This window comes from Somniosus microcephalus, unplaced genomic scaffold (assembly GCF_052327205.1).
Source record: "Somniosus microcephalus isolate GS21.2 unplaced genomic scaffold, FLI_Smic_1.0 unresolved_chr6, whole genome shotgun sequence".
Classification (NCBI taxonomy): Eukaryota; Metazoa; Chordata; class Chondrichthyes; order Squaliformes; family Somniosidae; genus Somniosus; species Somniosus microcephalus.
The window spans coordinates 33,797,806-33,807,182 of record NW_028225184.1 but is presented as its reverse complement, the minus strand read 5'-3'; positions in this window follow the sequence as shown (position 1 = coordinate 33,807,182).

Sequence of the window (9,377 nt, the reverse complement as noted above, 5' to 3'; positions counted from 1 at the left end):
TATAGTCAAGAATACTAAACTGACAGCTTTCTCTTGGAGATAGTTGACTCGTTGCTTCTGAAAAATAAGCAAACTGCATTTGATAACCTGGCCACTACAACAGACATCTGGACCATACATGTCTACGACTTTCTCCTACTACTGTTCGGTATTTGAGAATTAAAACAACAATGACAGGTAAGTTTGTGATCACTAAAAGTGGTCTTTATTCACTTTACAATTTAAAAATAAAAGCTTACATAGAAGCACCATCAGCGATGCCTATGCCCGCAGTATATTAATTCACTCCGGCAATGAATGTGGCCACAGTTGAGTACATAAATGTACATTCATAATATGTGCATATATGCCCACACTTTAATAAATCCATACTTAGATGTACCCCCAGCAATATATCACCCTGGCTATATATATGTGCACACTTTATTCGAACGTTCATAAAAGTATCCCTGCAATTTATATGCCCACAGTAACCATATATAAAATTACCCCCAACAATATATCCCCAGCAATATATCCACTGCATATCTGACTTTCATAAATAAATACATACACTCCTCCACGTGTGATCAGTCTGGAAATGGTTCTCATCAACTTGCCATTTCAACAGCCCCCTTTGCCCGTCTAATGTTTTCGCTCCTGTTTTTTTCCTGTATAGAGCCCTCCGGCATAGGCTCCCTGGTATTTCTCCATCTGCCTGCCTCTGATAGGCCAGTTTCAATCCCAACCATCCCTGATTGGAGTTCTTTCTGCATGACATGTTCATATTCTTGTGATGTGTGTGTGGACGTGACTTCCTCTTCATCTGGTGTTTCTCTTTCCTGTCCATGTGTTCTTCCAAACAGAGGACATTATGCTGACCACCTGCATTTTGAATCCGTACAGACAAAGGGTCCCATGCTGACATCTGCCATTTTTAATCCATCAGTTATCATCTCAAAATTCGCTCACAATTTCGATCTCCACTCCGTAGCAGCGGTTTTGTTACGAGTATTGCAGCTTACAAGGTGTAGATGAGCAAAGATCTCCAGACACCTCCGATCTTTTGATAAATTCACCTGAAAGCCCAGGAACGGTTTTAATCAGATTTTACATATCGCTTGATATTGCAAATGTGATTTCTTCTGTGGAAATCAACTAGAATGCGGAAACACGGTGAATTTGCACTGCAGAACTGATATCAGACATGCTCAGTTATGGATATGAAATGGTTAATGTAGCTCAGCATATTCAGATTTAATGAAAATCTTCAAGGCACAGTCATATACACCGACGTCGAAGCAATACAGAACGATTAAAACACATTGGCACCTGTAAGGGACTAAAATTAAAATTAAGCAGAATGATGTTAAAGTTAGGATATCCTTACAGTTAGTTTCAAGGCACCCATTAACTTTTGAACAAAGAAACCTTGTAGGGAGGCTGAAAACAAAGATAAGGGAGGCCTAACCCTTGTCTCTATCTGGACAAGGGGCCTTGGTTGTATTGAAAGCAGCTACAAGCTGAAAATTGGAGACAAGGAGGCCATATCTTATAGCCTCCAAAATATGGATCTAAGTAAGATGTGACTTAAATGAGGAAGAATAGGACAAAAATAGGTTGGGTTTGGACATCAAGCTCTATCTTGTAATCCCGATTCAGTGACAAACCGAGGAATAGCCTCTCAAAAACATATTTTCAATGTTATTGCAGAAAGAGTCATAAGCCGGACTCTCCAGGAAGAATGAGAGTCCCACAGAGACCAGGAAGATTCCCCTGAATCCGGGTGGATGGGACATACCCTGACCCAAACAGTAAATCGGTTATGGGTGTTGAGGCATCATATAGAATTGGGAAGGGAAGTCATGCACTGTGATGATGGGGGTGGGACGAATGGAGTCATCATTCTGGCACTGACAAACTAACCATGTACCCAAAAATGACACACCATCTAAAGGAATGAACTGTCCAGTCCTGCAATAATAAACATATGTTAATAGTCTAGTTGTAATGGAATCAGGAACAGCATTATGTTACGATGCTCCGCATGAAATCATACCTATTGTGATAAATAGAAGCTTTGTGAAGATTTGTGAAGGGAGTTGTTCACAATTAAATAAAAAATGGTGGTAGAATTAGTGAAGGAATTGTGAGTTTAATTAGAAAACAGGAACCATGTGCTGTGGAAGATAGGGAAGATAAGGAGAATCAGTTACAATCTCTAAGAAAGCGAGTGTTGACAGAATGACTAGTAATAGAAGCCACGACAGGGTTAGCAGGACTAAACAGAGAGACATAGATAGTTTCTGGGAAGGTGATGATGTAATGAAGCATTAGAAGACATTGTTGTCTACGGAAGAATTGATGCGAGAGCTTGGGAATTCAAGGGTAATACGAGCAACTAATGAGTCTAACTAATATCAGGACCTTTCTAGAAGTGACTAGTGCAGCCTGCATGTGACATTTGTGATAAATGTTTTACAGAAGGGAGTGGACGAAAGATAGTCCAGTCGAATCATTTTGTGTATTCATGAACACCAACTGAGTAAAATGCTTCAAAGAAATCGCGGATATAGCAAATAATATGATGGTTCAGCTGGGAATTGCTTTATTAGTCGCTCGAAATAAAGTCCGGGACGAGGATATCACAGCAGTGGTACTAGTACTACCATTGTTAGCAAAGAATTAGAGGTAACCTTTGAAAGTGTACCAGCTAGAGTCTTCCGGAGTGATTGAAGGCTCTGGCATAGGACGATACATAAACAATATGAAGAATACCCATGGCATCTGATAAAGAACGGTGGAACTTAGACAGCACTGGGCATATAATGCTGCACCCTAACAGGGAGCACTGAGCACACTTCACACAGCAAAGGCTCTCGGCCCTGACAACATCGCGCCTGTCGTGCGGAACACTTGTGCTCCTTTACTAGCCGCACCTCTAGCCAAGCTGTTCCAGTACAGCTACAACAATGGCATGTACCCGACAATTGGAAAACAGCCCAGGTATGTCCCTTACACTAAAAGCAGAACAAATCCCATCCAGCCAATTACCGCATCATCAATTTACCCTGAATCATCAGCAAACTGACATGCTCAGTTTTGAGTTCTGCCAGGACCACCCGGCTCCAGACCTCAGTAGAGCCTTGTTCCGAACATGCACAAAAGAGTTGAAATACAGTGGTGAGGTGCCATCAAGGAACCCATTAAAATTGAAGTCAATGCGAATCAGGTGGGAAACTTTCCACTGGCTGGAGTCATGCCTAGCATAAAGGAAGATGTTTGTGGTCGTTGGAAGCCAATCATCTCAGTCGTTGGACAGTGCTGCAGGAGCTCCACACGGCAGGGTTCTAGGTCCAACCATCTCCAGCTGCTTCATCAGTGTGCTTCCTTCTGTCAGAATTTCAGAATTGGGGATACTCACTGATTTTTGGAAAGTGCTCAGTGCCATTCGCAACTCCTCAGATAATGAAGCAGTCCATGTCCGCATGCATCAAAACTTCATAGCTTGGCTTGATAAGTGGCAAGTAACATTCACACCACATAAGTGCCAGGCAATGACTACCTCCAAGAAGTGATTATAAACAGCGCCCTTTATTTTCAATGGTATTACCATCGCCTAAGCCCTAGCGTTTTCATCCTGCAGGTTACCATTGTCTTGAAGCATTATTGGAGCAGCCTCATAAGTTTGAAGCCACAAGAGTATTTCAGATGCTGGGTATTCTGTGGCGAGCGTCTCACCTCCTGAATCACCAATGCCTTTCCATGATCTACAAGGCACAAGTAAGGAGTGTGATGAAATAGTTTTCACTTGCCTGGATGACTGCAACTAAAACAAAACTCAAGAAATTTGTCACCATCCAGGACAAAGCAGCTCGCTTGACCAGCACCCATCCACCACATTAAATATTCCCTCCCTCCACCACCGGCGTACAGTGGCTGCAGTGTGCACCATCTACAACATGAACCGCAGCAAATCGCCAAGGCTTCTTCGACAGCACTGCCCAAACCCGGGACCTCTACCACCAGGAAGGAGAAGTGCAGCATGTGCATGGGAACATCATCACCCACAAGTTCCCATCCAAGTTACGCACCACCCTGACAGGGAAGTATATCACCATTCCTTCATCAGTGCTGGGTAAAATCTTGGAACTCCCTCCATAACAGCACAGTGGGAGTAAATTCACCACACCGACTGCAGCTCACCACCAACTTCACAAGGGTAATTAGGGATGGGCAATAAATGCTGGCCTTTCCAGTGAAGCCCACAGCCCATCAACGAATAAATAATGTCGCTGAACTTGGAATCGCTGCCCAGATAAGCTGAGCAATGAAAGTTGAATTCTCCACAGATCCCCAACTGGCTGGTGCACCAAAGCATTTGGATCGCAGGCACCGAAATTGCAGCCAAAAGCAGCAGCCATCTAAGGTGAGCAGTAAGGCGTTGAATCAGAAATCGCTGATGGAGTTTCGAAACCCGCCGACTACAGGTGAGTTTGTCTGGTCTGAAAAAGTTCGATTTTTGCACCATTCCAATTGTTCCAATTTGGTTTCTGTTCCGAGACACTTGCCAAACGGCTGCATTCATATGATGTCCCTGGCAAGCACTTCACTGCAATATGAGAGCAGGGCATCACGAAATAGCTCGGCCATAACAAATACCTTAAATTTCTTAGAACCTCACAAACTGGTCCTGCAACATAGTGGGTCTGATTGTAATGGAGGAAAACAATTTTAGGGCAATGAATGGGCAATGTGGAGAATTAAACACAAAACCTCGAATAAATAGGAAATGGAGACAAGACACTGCACAGAAGAAGTCACTTCACTCAAGCCAACAATATTGACAGTCTGTGGTTTCGTATTAGAGAATATAAAATCATACCAGTCGGGATATTGACAATAAGGGCCGAGTTCTAATCAGGAAAGAAGCAGATATTGATATGGTTCAGAGTCTTTAATAGACACAGCTGCACAAGTAACTTGAATTACAAGGAACATCGATAAGTTGATTTGGACTATTGATCAAAAGTGGAATGTGGCTGGGGCTAAGATGAGGCCTTTAGTCTTGCCAATGTTTGATTGGAGAAAATTGTGGCTCATCCAAATAGAATGTGGGACAAGTAGTCTGACAACACAGGTAGCGGGCTCTAGAGAGTGAATGGAGTGTTAAAACTTGTACTGACAACTTACATATAAAAGCAGATCCCATATATATGGAAGAAGCATGTAGATGAGGAACAAGAGACGGGGACGATAGATACCTGGGTGGCATCATAGGGAACGGTGCTGTGGGCCGGAGATGATTGTGAGAGAAACCATTGCTGGAGATATGGTATCTTATATGGGATGTTGGGCTTCATAAATAGGGGCATTGAGTACAATAGTAGAGATGTTATGCTGAAACTTTTTAAATTGATAGTTAGGCCACAACTTGAGTATTGCATCCAGTCCTTGTCACCACACTTAGGAAGGATGTGAAGGGACTTGAGCGGGCGCTGAGGAGATACACCAAAATGGTTCCGGCGATGGGGCATCTTAGCTACAAGGACAGGTTGTAGCAGTTGGATTTGTTTTCATTTGTGCAAAGGAGGTGGATGGGTGATTTGATAGAAGTGTACAATAATATGACGGGTTTGGTTGGCTAGTCGGGCACAGGCTGTTCCCAGTAGTTAATGGTACAGGGACTAGGGGACACAGATTTACGGTTTTGGGCAAGAGTTACAGCGGGGTTGTGAGGAAAAACCTTTTTTCGCAGCAAGTGTTGAGGTCCTGGAACTCGCTGCCGACAGAAGTGATGGAAGCGGAGATACTCAATATTTTCAAGGGGAGACTGCATCGGCATTTGAGAGAAATAAAGTATCAGGCCTACGGGGATAGAGCGGGGGAATGGGATTGACTCGATTGCTGTGCAGAGGGCCGGTATGGGCTCGATGGTCCAAAGGACCCCCTTCTGTGTCGTTACATCTCTCTATTCCCTGTTTCCGATCAGATAGATAATCATGGAAACCAGCAAGTCAAGCCCTACCAAAGAGAGGCCAGTGTCCGAGGAATGAAAAGGAGACAGATTGGAGGAGAGGACGGAGAGTCTGGAGCTGATAAACTCCTGATTGATGGTTTTAATGCCGATGGGCTGAGGCAGGGGCAGAGGCCGGCGTTATTATGGGGGCGGAATTAGGTGTCTCTTGTGATTGAGAGGATACGAGCTCGGTAGCATAGCACAGGACAAATAGGGGTCAGAGGTTACATATTCAGCCTGAGACAACAGCCAGGAGGGGGAATGGAATCGTTGAAAAGGGTTAGCAGATTGTGGTGGGGCCAATAGTGGAGGGTTGGTCTTCACCGTGTGGAACAAATCGCAGCTCATGCAAAACAGACTGTTGCAGTCTGATAACACAGAGGTAGTGGAGTGTAGACAGAGATGGTGGAGAGCTGGAGCTGGGTCTTGTCAGCAGACATGTGGACGCTGACCCCATGTCTGTAGCTTATGTCACAAAAGGCAGCATGTAGATGAGGAAGAGGCGGGGCAAGAATGGAAAGTTCAGAGACTCGAGAGTTAACGCTGCTGGTATGGAAAGTTAAGACGTTGCTGGAGATGCTCTGGCTATGGTCAGTTTGGTAAGACTGGAACCGAGAGAGGCAGTCCCACCAAAAGAAGCCAGAGGCAGAGGTATGCAAGACCACGGGTAGGTTAACTGCAGGGTAGGATGAGAGGGTGGAATTGGCGAGGGGTGAGGCCATGGAGGATTTAAACTCCAAGATCAGAATTTTAAATGTAAACCTTCGAGGTGGGGTTTCTGGGAGACACTGGAGCTCAGTGAGACCGAGAGCAATGGGCGAGTGGGACTTGGGCAGTGCTGGACACTGACAGCAGAATTTAGGACTGGTTGGCATTGATAAAAGGTACAGGTTGGATGGCTGGCCAGGAGAGAATTGGAGGAATGTAGTCAGGAGGTGGCACTGTTCTAACTTTATGGGATCTGTTAACCCATGTAGAATAAATGGTAAACATCTGCAGTAAAATAGCGGAGATAGGAATGTCAATGAGGCACGTTCACTTTCCGTCCCCTAATATCACGCACAGTAATTTCTAGGCTTCAATAGTGAACATCATCTTTAACTGTCCTTGTGCTAGGGACTGATACATCAAACTTTTAATTGTGAATCTACAGGGACAGCTTGAAAGGGGTCTGCTTGTGTATCTGGATTCTTTATACACTGCGGAGAAATAAATAACATTTATAAATGAACCGGTAGGAGTGAACATGGTCAATACAATTACATGATAACTGTAAATGGAGCCGCCCCTTTTGTTGGGTCAGTCCTGAATGAGCACAGCTTTCAGCCTCATTCCCCAGCGAGGTCTGATGAGGATAATGCCCTTGACTTTGAGTTGTTTGTGATTTATCCACCACATTATTTACTTCAGACTCATAGGTCTTGATGTAATGTATTTGTTCATGTGTCTGTAACTAATAGCAATGATCAGGGGTATAAAAGTGTCAGTGGAGACTTATTTCCTGTATAAATCAGGGCCCATTGCATAGTATCAGCTCAGAGTGCCTGCCGGAACTGTGGGTTCCACTCCCACAAAAGTCACCCCTTCTCACAGAAATGGGATATCCAGTAGTCTATCAGATAGAAGACATTTACTATCCTGTTATTGCAGCCGTTGGAGTTTCTGGTGAGCCGTTATCCTAGCTCGTTATGGTTAAATCTGTGGCAACTGTGCTGCTGGACTTGGCCATTGATTTCTAGAAGCATGTGTTACACGATCATCTGTTCTGCTCCATCAGTTGAATGAGGGATTGTACAATTTTTCTGAAGTTTTGTAATAGCTGCGTTATATCCATAATGATATTTGTTTACCCATCCCTGGTAGTGTTCCAGGTTTATTTTCTTCACTGCCTGTATTGGAGACAGAGCTAAAAGCAGGAATCAGACCATCAGAAGTAGTTCACAGTTTCACGATGTGGAAGTAATCTGTCCTGAAATATTTTTTTCATGAATGTGTTTCCAGTGATTGATAATGAGGCAGCTCACGGTCTCAGTGTTCCAAGGAGGCGGTGTAATGTCCTCCCCACAATAATATGGTTCTGTTTAACTGGGATTTCAATGTATGTAATGTCTTTCACTGTTGTGCAATATTATTTTGCAGTGTCTGTATCTGACGCCGTTTCAGAGGTCTGGCGACTGAACTGAGTTTGCTCCTCACTCTTTAACATCTCCTTCGCTGCTTCAATGCGGATGGATTCACTGACTGTCGTTGGACTTCATTGTAAAATTAAATGTTTTGGGGTTATGCTGTGTCAGTTTGCAATGTATCTGTTGGAAGCAGGAGCACTTCTATTGATCATGGAGATTATAAGGAGCAGTGGTGGTGTTGGCGTTTTGTTAATTCAACAATCGCGCCATCTAATGTTGTACTTTATAATTACAGGAGAAAGGGCATCAATTATTGCCGGGTCTATCTGGAAGAGACATTATGTTCTGTTTATTGCAGGCATTACAGATGAGGTGAAGGCGAACAAGTGGAGACTTCGGTGATCTGCAGAAATATTAAACTATTCACGGAGTCTACAACATTGAACAAACTGACTCAGAGAATAAGATCATTGAACATGGGAATGTTGAACAGAATTCAGGCGCAAGATGTAGGATTAATTCGGATTTGAAAAGGGGCATTGAGAGGGACAGCAGAGATATTGCAGGGAGATAGAGTGGAGCAATCAACAAACAGACTTAGAAGGAAAACGCCAGGTAGAATGAAGGGAGAGAGACAGCGACAGCAGTGTGAATAATTAATCGGAATGAACAGCTGAAACTTATTCTGGAAACACACAGCAGTTCAGGCAGCATCGTAGAGAGAGATGCAGAGTTAACATTTCATGTCGATAACAGGTCATCAGAACTGAGTGTTTCCAGCATTTCTGTTGCTGTTTCAGATTTCCCGCATTCGTACTATTTTGCTATTGTGCTCAAGCTTATTAACTGTATAAATGAAAATATAATTGAATGGTATTGAAAAATAGAATCAGGCATTTGTTGATCGTCATGAGGATACTCCATTTTAAAAACTCGGCTTGATCATAATTAACTAAAAGCGAGGCTGGTTAAATTATTACATTTTTAGTGTCATTTTAATTGAATATGCTAAGTAAATTTATAGAACACATTATGTCTCCAACGAGTTAGTATGTGACATCATTAATCACATATATTAATGGGAGAATGTATGAATTGAGTTGTGTTACTTCGATCTATGTATTAGATTTCCTCTAACACTCTGCTGCACTCTCCCTGCGAATCATATCCTCTCCTCCCCTGGCAGTGAACCTTCTGTCTCCTCTTCCATTGTTTCAGATTATCCGCTTTCCTAAACCTTCAGCCCCTGACTC